This window comes from Gorilla gorilla, chromosome 16 (assembly GCF_029281585.2).
Source record: "Gorilla gorilla gorilla isolate KB3781 chromosome 16, NHGRI_mGorGor1-v2.1_pri, whole genome shotgun sequence".
Classification (NCBI taxonomy): Eukaryota; Metazoa; Chordata; class Mammalia; order Primates; family Hominidae; genus Gorilla; species Gorilla gorilla.
In genome coordinates, this window is record NC_073240.2 from 47,174,521 (window position 1) to 47,189,671 (window position 15,151).

General features: G+C 36.9%; 1 non-coding gene across 1 annotated transcript; it reads right to left on the reverse strand.

Annotated features, from left to right (window-relative positions):
* Positions 1-3,850: 3,850 nt before the first annotated feature.
* Positions 3,851-3,934, reverse strand: LOC115930959 (small nucleolar RNA SNORD11). Its single transcript, XR_004067541.1, has one exon. It is a non-coding gene; the product is annotated as a small nucleolar RNA SNORD11 (small nucleolar RNA).
* Positions 3,935-15,151: the final 11,217 nt, after the last annotated feature.

A 15,151-nucleotide genomic window follows, 5' to 3' on the forward strand; every position in this document is an offset into this window, starting at 1 on the left:
TTTGAGTAATCTTTGACTATATTTTTAATTATTTTCTTATTACAGTATCTGTGTTAAGCTTATAGTATCTGTGTCAAGGTGGGTTGAATTATATGCTCTAAAATCACAGAGTTTACTGTCTTCCCTGTTTGAAAACTAAGGCAACTAGACTGAAGTCTCTGAAAGAATACAATATGACGTACTGTTCTTCCACCTGTAAGATTCCATGAGTCTGATTTTTGGCTACTTCTAGTTTTTAAAAATGAATTATTATATTTTATACAACTAGGTATATGTATAAATAAGACATATATATTCCTTAATGTGCATAATACCAACTTAGATTAGGACCCTACACAAATTAATTAAAATTTAAATATCCTTAGAAACTGAATACATTATTAAGCTTGATATTGCAACTGACATGTAAAGTATAATTCATTAAGGAAGAATTTGAAAAAACATTTTGGGGTAGGCAAATGGAACTTGAATGCAAGCTTATGTGATTCTTTCAGTCAAGTTATATATAAACATGGTTGTATAAGGCCTAAAATATGGGGTAACAGTCAATAACACATGCCCGCCATTCAATCCAAGCTCTAAAAGGCAGGCTTTGGAAATATGAAGTGATTCCTCCAGCATAGTTCATGTTGTTTTTGACTGCTATTGTAGTGAGACTCATTTTAACCCTATTATTGATCTAAGAAATAGAGAACTTGGATGGGATCCAGAGGAAATGAGATAAAACAACAACAACAAAAGCAATTAGAGGGTTGACTGGGAAACAGAACTTATCGAGGTTGTTGAGTTTGGAGCAGTCTGAGGAGATAATAATGGCAGCTTCTAACTGTGTAGGTGAGACTTTGGTATAATTAACTGTGTGTACCTTACTTCAGCATCCACCTAGGAAGAGGCACACTTACATGAGTATGGATTTGCTTTGGTCATTGAAAAGATATTATGGGTTGTGAAAGAGCTGCAATTTGTTATCAACGCTAGGATGCATCATAGCCAGGAGAAGAAAGGCTCACAGCTTGCTAGGAGAGGTTCCTGAAATGGATGGAATTGCAGAATAGAATAGTGGCTGGACAGGAAATGATCTCTGCCTCTCAGCCACACAAGTTTTAGTTGGCACCTCAAATAGTGATGAAACCATCTGTTCATGAAAAACAAACCTCCCAATACTGAGCCTCACCCCACCCTACTTAGCCCTTTATAATTTGTTTTGGGGCTATTGAATATGGACCATGGTACTCTATTTTTCTGTGCTGGTGATTGAGTGATTTGCTTCTCATTACTGTGCATTAGCAGGAATTGATGGGAGACACTTCACTTTGTTTACAAAGACAGCTTCTGTGAATTGCCAGCGTGGTACTTTCAGCTCATATAATATAAATACAAAATATGTATTTCTGTAAACCACACTGATTTAGAAAGTTCTTCCATGGTTCTCCAGTATAACAAATTACTCCTTGGGTGAATGTTAAACTCTTCTAGGAACTTCTTTTGGTCACTGGATCAATAATTTACTGTTTGAAAAAATAATTCCTTGATGTATATTATGTCAAGTTGGTGAGTTATACAGATAGGAAAATTGGGAGAGGAGTATTGTTCATTCCTCCTTAAGAATCTAGAATGTAGTATTATGTGGATAAAATAATGGTGTTAAAAATGCAGATTTTCTTAAAGGTCAGGAAATCTCTTTTTATTTAGATCAGAGTAGGCACAGCCCTTTTCACGATCTCTGGGTTTTCTCATTGCTCTCTGACTCCAACCATGACTCCTCCATTCAGACCATTCTCAGACTCTGCTTCTGTTTGTTTCCTCCAACAAATTTTTGCCCAATTTGCCTAATGGATTCTTCTTTTGAAACAACATAGTGAGGTGCTTGACCTTGCACTAAAGAGTTACTGCACAAGGTCAAGCATGCAAAACACAGGAGTGAGTATCAGCATTAGAAATATGCATAGCTTGCTATAAGAATTTGGCCTTGGAATTACTAGATTGCTATCTCATAACTCATCATATGTGCTTATTGATATTAAGTTATGGGGATTTTTAAAATGAGGATGTCAATATTTTGGATTCAGTATACTTCAGCAGAGTTAAGTACTGAATTTGGGGGCAAATTGGGCTTAGAGGTCTGGGACAATACGCCGTACATAAGACTGCTTCTTCACACTTATCCCATGCACCTTAGAACTTCTTGGTAGAAAAGCCCCATAGTATATGGTAATTTAGGACAGTGATTTTATTGGGTTAAATCATAACTAAATTATTCACTTATTTAAGGCTGCATAATCATTGAGCTATATCCTTTGGTAATGTTCCTTTAGACTCTCTGGCAGTAACCAAATTTAGAATAATATGCTATCATAACACTTTTAAGAAACATGTTGTATGCCATCCTTGATGATTGGTTAGAAATGCCTTAGAGAATACTGTTTGTGTACATTTCATTAATTATTTTACTTCAAACATGATGAAAGTGTCTTTAAATTTCAGATGATATATAAAACAAAACCAGATACAGTATGGAATTCAGAGCTGTGAAGGAGTTATGAAGGGTATCTGAAGTTTATAATTTAAATTATCAAGTATTTGTAAAGCTACTGCATTTAAAATATGTTAAATGTTTTTGTAGAACCCTTCAGGCATTTGGTATCAGAGAAAGCTAGGTTTAAAATAGCCAAATGTCGAAAATGGAAGTACTAGTTATTCCAAAGCTACCACTCAAAGTCTCACTGCATAATTTTGCGAGAGTTTTATGTTCCCTAGAGGATCCAAGTCAGCCATGTAATCTCACCTCCAAATTTATTTCTCACAGTCCTGTTGGCCATGAGGGCTTTAGGTAATCACCTATTTGTTTATAGTATCATGCTAGACATACAGCCATAGCATTTCTATAAGGACTATCGGTATTTCTTCTGAGTTTTGGGTTTGCCAAGCAAATAAATATGGATACTTTTCCTCTTCCCACAAGCTGGGTGTGCAATTCAGATAAATTATCAACAGGTGCATAGTGATAGCTTTACAACACTTCATGGTCCAAATGAATGGATATGGTTATAACCATAGTTAACTGAGACTAGTGTTAGAATCCACACTTACTCATACTTTCAAATTTTATAAATACAACAAAAAATTACATGTTAAAATGACAAATTATATCCATGAACCATTTATAATGAATAGTGATACTGTTCTGGGGGAAAGACTAGAACAAAATAAAGACACCCAAATATTAATTGTTAATCTTATTAATTGTATATGTTGATAATCACTGCTTAAAATAATTTTGGTTTTACCTGATACTGGGTGAAATTAAGCCTCAAAATTTTCTTAGAGTATAATGCCATTTTGCGAAGATGTAGATCTGATACTTCAGGGCTTCTGCATGGTTTTCTTACTCTTCTAATCATCTCACTATGTAAGTTGTTTCATTCTTTATATCCTTTTGCTTCTCCAGGGGAACTATGAAGCAGATTTCCCAACTTGCATCCTCTAATTGTGGTAAAGTATAAAGTGAGAGGAAATGCTAAAACGTTCTGTTTTCCAAATAGGTTATATTCAGTTTGATGCCATTAATCCTGTCTCAGGTCACCCCTCAAAGCCCTGGGCTCAAGCAAGCCTCCTGCTTCAACTTTCCAAGGAGCTGGGACTACAGATGTGTGCTACCTCACCTGGATAGTTTTTATTTTTTATTTTTGCAGAGACGAGGTCTCGTTGTATTGCCCGGGCTAGTCTTGAACTCCTGACCTCAAGCGATCCTCCTGTCTCAGCCTTCCAAAGAACTGAGATTACAGGAATGAGCTACCATGCCGGGCCTTCAGATTTCCATTATTCTTTTGTTAAAATTTTTTTTCCACAAATGTCTCAGAAGATGTGGTGACTAAAGATGCCTTCATTATCCAAAAGGAAATCAGTCAAACAAATAAAAATCATAGTTGAATCAGGACCCTATTCTTAAGAGCCAATCTTATTGTGATTGAGATAAAATGTACAAGTTCAGATATTTATTATTAGTTCTATTATTAATTTCTAGCCAAAGAAAGTGAATTTATTTCTCTTCTTCATAGTACATTCATTTGTTATTTATTTTTTTTTCTTTTTCAACTTTTATTTTGGATTCAGGGAGTACATATGCAGGTTTGGTACATGAGTATATTGCATGATACTGAGGTTGGGGTGTGAATGATCCTGTCACCCAGGTACTGATCATAGTACCCAACAGTGAGTTTTTTAACCCTTGCTTACCTCCCTCCCTCCCCCTTCTACGAGTCCCCGTATCTATCATTGCCATATTTATGTCCATGAATACTTATGTCTAGATCCCATTGTAAGAGAGAATGTATGGTATTTGGTTTTCTGTTCCTGCATTAATTTGCTTAGGATAATAGCCTCCAGCTGCATCCATGTTGCTCCAAAGGACAAAAATTCATTCTTTTTCTAGGCCTGCATAGTATGCTATGGTGTATATATACTACATTTTCTTTATCCAGTTCACTGTTGATGGGCACCTAGGTTGGTTCCATGACTTTGCTATTGTGAATAGTGCTGCAATGAACATTTGCATGCATGTATCTTTATGGTAGAATGATTTCTATTCCTCTAAGTATATACCGAGTCATGGGATTGCTGGGTCTGATGGTAGTTCTGTTTTAAGTAATTGGAGAAATCTTCACACTGCTTTCCATAGTAGTGGAACTAATTTACATTCCCACCAAAAATGTATGTGTTCCCTTTTCTCTACAGCCTCACCAACATCTGTTGGTATTTGACTTTTTTAAAATGGTCATTCTGACTATTGTGAGACGGTATCTTGTGGTTTTTGTTTGCATTTCTCTGATGATTAGTGATGATGAGCATATTTTTCATATGTTTGTTGGCCACTGGTATGTCTCCTTTTGAGAAGTTTCTGTTCATGTCTTCTGCCCATTTTTTTTTAATGCGGTTGTTTTTTGCTTGTTTTGTTTAAGTTCCTAATAGATTCTGGGTATTAGATCTTTGTTGGATGCACTATTGACAAATATTTTCTCCCGTTCTGAAGGTTGTCTGTTTACTCTGTTGATAATTTCTTTTGCTGTGCAGAAGCTCTTTAATTAAGTCCCACTTGTCCATTTTTGTTTTTGCTGCAATTCCTTTTGAAAAGTTAATCATAAATTTTTTCCCAAGACTGCTGTCCAGACTGGTGTTTCCTAGGTTTTCTTCTTGGATTCTTATAGTTTGAGGTCTTACATTTAAATATTTAACTTGTTTCAAGTTGATTTTTATATGTGGTGAAAGGAAGGGGTTCAGTTTTAATCATCTGTATATGGCTAGCCAGCTGTCCCAGCACCATTTATTGAATAGGAAGTCCTTTCCTCATTGCTTATTTGAGCTAACTTTGTCAAAGATTAGATGGCTGTAGGTGTGGCTTTATTTCTGGGTTCTATGTCCTGTTTTATTGGTTTATATGTCTGTTTTGTACGTCCATTTTTGTTTCTGTTATGTAGCCTATTAGTATAGTTTGAAATCAGGTAGTATAATGTCTCTGCCTTTGTTTTTTTTTACTTAGAATTGCTATGGCTATTCAGGCTTTTTGGTTTCATCTGAGTTTTAGAATAGTTTTTTACAATTCTGTGAAAAAAATGACTTTGGTAGTTTGGAAGGAATAACATTGAATTTTTAGATTGCTTTGGGCAGCATGACCATTTTAATGATATTGATTCTTCCAATCCATGAGCAGGGAATATTTTTCCATTTGTTTGTATCATCTTTTTCACAGTACATTTATGATCAGTAAATGAAATTTGTTTTTCCATCATATTTCTTACTTCAGGGCCTATTTCAAATCCTACCTATGTCCTGAATACTTCTCTGATAAGTCTAGCATAGCAAATTTCCTGTTCTGAAGTTGTACAATTATTTTCCACCATGGATTTGAGATCCTGACTACTAGCAATACTCTGCTTTCTCTGTGAATCCTTGAATATGCATATGGAAGTTGAGAGCTGAAAGATGATTTTTATGTTGAAAGGATACCTGGGTGGGGCCTCCCAGGCTGAGATCCCAGCCATCCTCACCCTGGGCTCTTGTAGGGTAGCAGCTCTGCACTTCCCTGGGATGACGCTTTCAGAGTGAGCAGGCAGGTCACTATTTTACTGCAGCCCTCACTCCTGTTGCCCTTAAGCTTGGAAGAGAGTTCGGTGATTAGGAACTAATGTGGACCTCTAGCACATCATAGCTACCTTATGGAAAAGCAGCCAGACTATTTTCCACATGGATCTCCAATCCTGCTACTCCTCCCTGGACAGTGCCTCTTGACTTGGGTTTCCAGCACGGCTACCCTGCCTCCTCCTGAACACTTCAGTTGGTGGTGGCTCTGTCTTTATCCCAGAGACAACCCGCAGCCCCTCTGCCATTGCAGCTGCAGTGGTACCATCGTTGCTGCCCTTGGGCTGGGGGAGGAATAAAGGCCCTGGTTGCTATGGTGGCACCTCCAGCACACCACAGCCACCATATGGAGAGAAGCCCAGGCTGTCTTCCCAATGAGCCCCTATTCCCCACTCTACACTAGACAGGACCCCTGGCTCAGAACACAGAACAGCTGCCCTACCCTCAGATGAGGATTCCCACTGGTGGTGCCTCTGTCTTTGTCTGGGGTGGTACTCCCAGAGGCAACCAACAGCCCCTCTGCTATTGCTATGGCAGCAGATCTTCCTCTGCTGCACTTGGACTAGGGAAAGAGACTGAGGGCTTTACTCGTGCTTCCAGTATAGTCACCGTAAGGAAAGGAGTCCAGTCTCTTCTCCCATAAGCCCTCGACTACCTGCTCTTCACCAAGTGGGGTCCCTGGCTCTGGCCAGCAACACAGCTGCCCCACCTCCTGGCTGAATATTGTCAGTGGCAGTGGCTGTATGTTTCTCTGAGGTGGAGCTCCCAGAGTCAACTGAAAGTCCCTCTGTACTGGTATTGCCCTGGCTGCCCTCAGACTGGGGAAGGAACAAAGACCCTGAGTGCTTTATCCATACCTCTAGCAAGCTGCAGCTGGCCTAAGAAGAAGAGGCCAGTCTGTCTCCCCCATGAGTCCCCCATGACCCCTGCTTATTAGTAGGCAGGTCCTCCCCGCTGACCATCTTGGGTCCACAACACAGCTGCCCTACCTGTGTGTTGATTGCACTGATTGGTAGCAGCTGTTAATTTCTCTGGGCTGGAATCCCAAGAGACAAGTGAAAGACCCTCTGTCACAGCCACTAGCAAACTATCTTCCTCTGCTGCCTCCAAGTTGGAGAGAAAACATAAAGCCTAAGCATACCCCAGGACAGTGGCATGCAGCACAAAAGTGCCAAGCCAAGATCTGCAGGCAGCACTTGATTGAGAAAGAAGTCCCCACTTTCAGAACATTGAGACGGAGCATGGCTGCAGCCCTGAGGAAATACAGAGGAGCCATATGGCTAAGCAAAAACCTACCTACTGGTAATTACACTTAAGTGCCGTCTACTATTCACAGCCTAAATGTCAGCACTAAAAATACTTTGTTAATATAGTCCCCTTTGAAACAAAGGACAAGAATTCAGCTACAAAGACCCTGCACAAAGCCTTGCGCTTCTGAAAACCTACAGAATAGAAGTCAACTGACCATACTCAAATTTCACCACAGTTAAAGGAACATTACGCACACAAATGAGAAAGGACTAGCTCAAAAACTCTGGCAACTCAAACAGCCAGAATGTCAGAATGTCTTTTTTCCTCCTAATGACTATTAGTTTCCCAGCAAGGGTTCTTAACCAGGCTGATATGGCTGAAATGACAGAAATAGAATTCAGAATATGGCTAGGAACAAAGATCCTCGAGATTCAGAAGACAGTCAAAACCTAATCCAATGAATCTAAGAATTACAATAAAATGATGCAGAATCTGCGAGATGAAATGACCATTAAAAGAAATAACCAAACTGAACTGATAGAGAATTTTATAATATAACTGGAAGTATTAATAGCAGGATAGATGAAGTTGAGGAAAGATTCTCAGCGCTCAAAGACTGGATCTCTGACCTAAAGACTGGATCTCTGATCTAAGTCAGACAAAAATAAAAAAGGAATTTAAAATAAAAATAATGAACAAAACTTTTGAAAAATATGAGATTATATAAAGAGACCAAATCTACAACTCAGTAATATCACTGAAAGAGAGAAGATGAAACAAAGTTGGAAAACATATTTGAGGATATTATTTGTGAAAATTTCCCCAACCTCACTAGAGAGGCCAACATTCAAATTCATGAAATACAGAGAACCTCTATGAGATACTGTGTTAAGATCATCCCTAAGACATGTAGTCATCAGATTTCTCCAAGGTTGAAATGAAAGAATAAATGTTAAATACAGCTACACAGGAGGAGCAAGTCACCTACAAAGGGAACCACATCAGGCTACAGAAGATCTTTCAGCAGAAACCCCACAAGCCAGAAGAGATTGGGCCTATATTCAGCATTGTTAAAAAAAAAAAAAAAAAAATTCCAACCAAGAATTTCATGTTCAGCTAAACTAAGTTTCTTAAGTGAAGGAGAAATAAGATTCTCTTCAGGCAAGCAAATGCTAAGGGAATTTGTTACCACCAGATCTGACTTACAAGAGATCTTGAATGGAGTGCTAAATATGGAAAGGAAAGACTGATACTAGTCATTACCAAAACACACCTAAGTACATAGACCATTGACACTAAGACATTGACCATTAACAACACGATGACAGGATCAAATCCACACATATGAATATTAACCTTGTAAGTAAATTATTTAAATACCCAATTAAAAGACACAGAGTGGCAAGTTGGATAAATAAGTGAGGCCCAATGGTGTGCTGCCTTCAAGAGAACCATCTCGCATGCATTGACACGAATAGGGAATAGGTTCAAAGTAAAGAGATAGCAAATAATCTGCCAAGCAAATGAAAAACAAAAATATACAAGGGTTGCTATTCTAATTTCAGACAAAACAGACTTTAAACCAACACAGACCAAAAAGACAAAGAAAGGGCATTTCACAGTGGTAAAGGGTTCAATTCAACAAGAAGACCTAAGTGTTCTAAATTTATATACACCCAAAACAGGAGCACCAAAATTCATGAAGCAAGTTCTTAGAGATCTATAAAGAGACTTAGATAACCACACAATAATAGTGGGAGACTTCCACACCCCACTGAAAGTACTAGATAGATCATCAAAGGAGAAAACTAACAAAGATACTCAGGACCTTAACTTGACACTTGAACAACTGAACCTAAAAGACATCTACAGAACTCTTCACCGCAAACAACAGAATATACATTCTTGTCATCTGAACATGGCACATACTCTAAAATAGACCACACAAGTGGTCATAACACAATCTTCATCAAATTCAAAGAAAATCAAAATCATACCAACCACCACTCTGAGACTACAATGCAATAAAAATAGAAATCAATACTGAGAAAATTGCTCAAAACCATAGAATTACATGGAAATTAAACAACCTGCTCCTGTGTAACTTTTGGGTAAACAATGAAATTAAGGCATAAATCACAAAATTTTTGGAAACAAATGAGGACAAAGATGCAACATATCAGAATCTCTGGCACACAGCTAAAATGGTGTTAAAAGGGAAGTTTATAGTACTAAATGTCCCCATCAAAAAGTTAGAAAGATCTCAAATGACAACATCATACTTAGAGGAACTAGAGAAACAAGACAAAACCAATCCCAAAGCTAGCAATGGAAAAAAAAATAACCAAAATCAGAGCTGAACTGATAGGAATTGAGATGCAAAAAAAACAAAAGATCAGTGACTCCAGGAGCTGTTTTTTTAAAGAACAAATAAGATAGACCACTAGCTAGATTAATAAAGAATAAAAGATGATCTGAATAAACACAATCAGAAATGACAAGGAGGACATTACAGAAATACAAAACATCCTGAGAGGCTACTACAAACACGTCTCTGCACACAAGCTAGAAAACCTAGAAGAAAGGGATACATTCCTAGAAATCTACAATGTCCCAAGAGTGAACCAGGAAGAAACTGAATCCCTGAACAGACCAATAATGAGTCCTGAAGTTGAAACAGTAATAAAAAGCCTACCAGCCAGAAAAAGCCCAGGACCAGATGTAATCACAGCCAAATTCTACCAGATAGATAAAGAGGAGTTGGCACCATTTCTACTGAAACTATTCCAAAAAATTGAAGAGGAATTCCTTCCTAATTCATTCTATGAGGCCAGCATAATTCTGACACCAAAACCTGGCAGAGACACAACGAAGGAAAGAAAACTTCAGGCCAATATTGTTGATAAGCGTTGATGCAAAATACTGGCAAACTCAAGCCAGGAGCACTTCAGCAAGCTAATCCACTATGATCACATAGGCATTACCCTGGGATGCAAGGTTGGTTCAATAAACACAAATCAATAAATGTGATTCATCACAAAACAGAACTAAAACAAAAATCACTTGATCATCTGAATAGATGCAGAAAGGCTTTCCATAAAATTCGACATCCTTTCATATTAAAAACCCTTATCAAATTGGCATTGAAGGAACATACTTCAAAATAAGAGGAGCCATCTATGAAAAACCCACAGCCAATATCATACCGAATAGGCAAAAGCTGGAAACATTCCCCTCAAAAACTGGAAGAACACAAGGATGCCCTCTCTCACCATTATTATTCAACACAGTCCTGGAAGTCCTAACCGGAGCTATCAAGTAGGAGAAAGATAGAAGGCATCCAAATAGGAAGAGAGGAAGTTAAACTATGCCTGTTTACAGATGATATGATTCTATACCTAGAAAACCTGATAGTCTCTGCCCAAAGCTCCTAGATCTGATAAACAACTATAGCAACCGTTCAGGATACAAAATCCATCTATAAAGATTAGTAGCATTCCTGTACACCAACAACATCCACACTGAGTGAAATCAAGAACACAATCTCATTCACAGTAGACACAAAAATAATAAAATACTTAGGAATATAGCTATCCAGAAAGGTGAAAGATCTCTGCAATGAGAATTACACACACTATTCAAAGAAAACAGAGAGGAAACAAACAAATGGAAAAACAAGCAATGGGGAAAGGACACTCTATCAATAAACGGTGGTAGGATAACCGGTTAGTCATATGTAGAAATAGAAATTGGACCCCTTACACCACGTTCAAAACTCAATTTGAGATGGATTAAAGCTTAAATATAAAACCTAAAACTATGAAAACACCTGGAAGATAGCCTAGGAAATACTATTCTGGACTTAAATTAACAAGTGAAAACAACCCCATTAAAAAAGTGGGTAAAGAACATAAACAGAAACTTTACAAAATAAAAAAGACATACAGGTAGCCAACAAGCATTTGAAAAAATGTCAACATCACTAATCATTAGAAATATAAACTAAAACCACAATGAGATACTGTCTCACACCAGTCAGAATGGCTACTACAAAAAAGTCAAAAAATAATAGATGCTGGTGAGGTTCAGAGAAAGGAAATACTTAAAAACTGCTGGTAGGAATGTAACTTAGTTCAACCATTGTCACAAGCAGCGTCATGATTTCTCAACTTAAAACAGAGTTACCATTCCAACCAGCAATCCCTTATAGGGTATATATCCAAAGAAATATAAACCATTCTACCATAAAGATACATGCGTGAGTATGTTCATCGCAGCACTATTCACAATAGCAAAGACATGGAATCAATCTACATATTCATCAATGGTAGACTGGATAAAAAATGTGGTATATATACACCATGAAATACCACGTGGGCATAAGAAAGTACAATATCATTTTCTTTGCTGCAACATGGATGCAGCTAGAGGCTAGTACCCCAAGTGAATTAACATAAGAACAGAAAACCAAATACCACATGTTCTAATTTATTAGTGGGAGCTAAACATTGAGAACACATTGACACAAAGAAAGAAATAGACACTGGGACCTACTTGAGGGTGGAGAGTGGCAGGAGGGAAAGGATTGAAAAACTACCTAGCAGGTACTATGCTTATTACCTGGGTGATAAAATAATCTGTACACCAAACCCCTGTGACATGCAATTTACCTATTTAACAAACCTGCACATGTACCCCTGAACCTAAAAGTTAAAGAAAGAATATGAGGTTTTTTTATTAGAATGCCAACTACATTATAAAATTACACCTTATATTAACCAAATTACACCTTATATTGACTTCCATGTGAAATAACGCACTATTTCTTTTACATTCTTTGTTATAGGCCAATAGATAAAATGAAGGCACATCATCCATCAATGTTAGATCAAACTTTGTGAAACAGTGATCTTGGGAATCTATGAGACACCAAAGAACCAACTCCACTGAGAGAGAGAGAGAGAGATATATATATATGTATGTATGTATGTATGTATGTGTGTATATACCAACATGTACATGTATATATATACAGGTATGTGTCTATATACACATATACACACACATCTCATATGTGTATAGACACATACCTGTATATATATACATGTACATGTTCGTACATCTGTGTGTGTGTGTGTGTGTATATATATATATATATATACACATGTCTACATATACAGGTATGTGTCTATATACATATATACATATATGTATATATGCATATATATGCATGTGTTTATATATGTATATATGTACATATATACTTGTATATATATACTTGTATATATGTATATGTATACGTGCATATGTACATATGTGTGTATATATGTATGTGTTGGTAAGTTGAAATCGACATATATATGATATATATGTATATCATGTCTGGGTTTTGAGTGGAGATCAACAAAATAGTATCTATCACACAAATTTGATTTGAATTTTACTCGCTCATTGTTTATTATATCTGTGTGTGGGTGTGTGTCGGTAAGTTGAAATTGGCATGCTCAGGATATAGATATGTCTGTGTATGTATATATGTATGTTATTCTTTTAGATTACACAGTTTATATCAAAATCAAGCATCAGTTAAATTATAACCCCCAATTACTGTATAAGAAAGCCTGCCAAATCTACTCTGACATACTTATATATGGCCTTCAAGGAGTAGGGCCAGTGCTGATCCTCAGGGGTGCTAGCAAATTCTTCATAGTAGTCTAAAGTCTAGTAGTATGGAAGGATATGATAGACACAAAGATATATTTCATGCTGTTCTTTTAAATAAAATACCATTTGATCTCGGAGCAGAAATATAATTTTTCTTAAGTTTTCATATTTCCCAATTAACAGGGTTACAAGGGGAAGTAGAAGAAATATTAAACAAAATTTTCCAAAGTGGCATTAATTATTAAAGTAAATGACACAAATGACTACATAAATAAGTAAAATACATAGGAATATCTCATCCTTCTTCCATTTCCAATTCTACCATAAGGATTAAAGTCCAGGCCTGCATTGCCAAGTTACAAATATCACATAAAATTAACCACAGTATTATTACATTTATAACAACATGTATTAGTAGTTTTATAACATATACATGTATAGGGGATATAATTTATTATACGTCATGTTATATAATGCATTATTACTGTGTGAGCCACTAAGCTTAGCATCCATGACCACTTGATATATTGTATGTGCTCAATTCCTATTTGTTAATTATAAAGTATTCAAATATCAACTCTTTGATGTATAAGTGTAATTAAACACTCATATTTTGGAGCTATTCTGCTTGCATTACAGTTTTAGCTCTATTACTACTAATTGCATGCCTTTGCATCTCAATTGCCTGATCTATAAAATGATGAAAATAATAACTATCTCATTAGTTTGTTGTGAAGATTCAACAAGATAACACCCAACCAATGACTTGCATGTATCAGGCACTCCAGAGTATGAGTGAAATGTAATAAGAATCATCATTATTTTGTTGTAATTATTTTTATTTTTATTATTTTATTTTATTATTATTATACTTTAAGTTTTAGGGTACATGTGCACAACATGCAGGTTAGTTACGTATGTATACGTGTGCCATGCTGGTGTGCTGCACCCATTAACTCGTCATTTAGCATTAGGCATATCTCCTAAAGCTATCCCTCCTCCCTCCCCCCACCCCACAACAGTCCCCAGAGTGTGATGTTCCCCTTCCTGGGTCCATGTGTTCTCATTGTTCAATTCCTACCTATGAGTGAGAATATGCAGTGTTTGGTTTTTTGTTCTTGCGATAGTTTACTGAGAATGATGATTTCCAGTGTCATCCATGTCACTAAAAAGGACATGAACTCATCATTTTTTATGGCTGCATAGTATTCCATGGTGTATATGTGCCACATTTTCTTAATCCAGTCTATCATTGTTGGACATTTGGGTTGGTTCCAAGTCTTTGCTATTGTGAATGCTGCCACAATAAACATATGTGTGCATGTGTCTTTATAGCAGCGTGATTTATAGTCCTTTGGGTATATATCCAGTAATGGGATGGCTGGGTCAAATGGTATTTCTAGTTCTAGATCCCTGAGGAATCGCCACACTGACTTCCACAAGGGTTGAACTAGTTTACAGTCCCACCAACAGTGTAAAAGTGTTCCTATTTCTCCACATCCTCCCCAGCACCTGTTGTTTCCTGGCTTTTTAATGATTGCCATTCTAACTGGTGTGAGATGGTATCTCATTGTGGTTTTGATTTGCATTTCTCTGATGGCCAGTGATGGTGAGCATTTTTTCATGTGTTTTTTGGCTGCATAAATGTCTTCTTTTGAGAAGTGTCTGTTCATGTCCTTTGCCCACTTTTTGATGGGGTTGTTTTGTTTTTCTTGTAAATTTGTTTGAGTTCATTATAGATTCTGGATATTAGCTCGTTGTCAGATGAGTAGGTTGTGAAAATTTTCTCCCATTTTGTAGGTTGCCTGTTCACTCTGATGGTAGTTTCTTTTGCTGTGCAGAAGCTCTTGAGTTTAATTAGATCCCATTTGTCAATTTTGGCTTTTGTTGCCATTGCTTTTGGTGTTTTAGACATGAAGTCCTTGCCCATGCCTATGTCCTGAATGGTAATGCCTAGGTTTTCTTTTAGGGTTTTTATGGTTTTAGGTCTAACATGTAAGTCTTTAATCCATCTCGAATTAATTTTTGTATAAGGTGTAAGGAAGGGATCCAGTTTCAGCTTTCTACATATGGCTAGCCAGTTTTCTCAGCACCATTTATT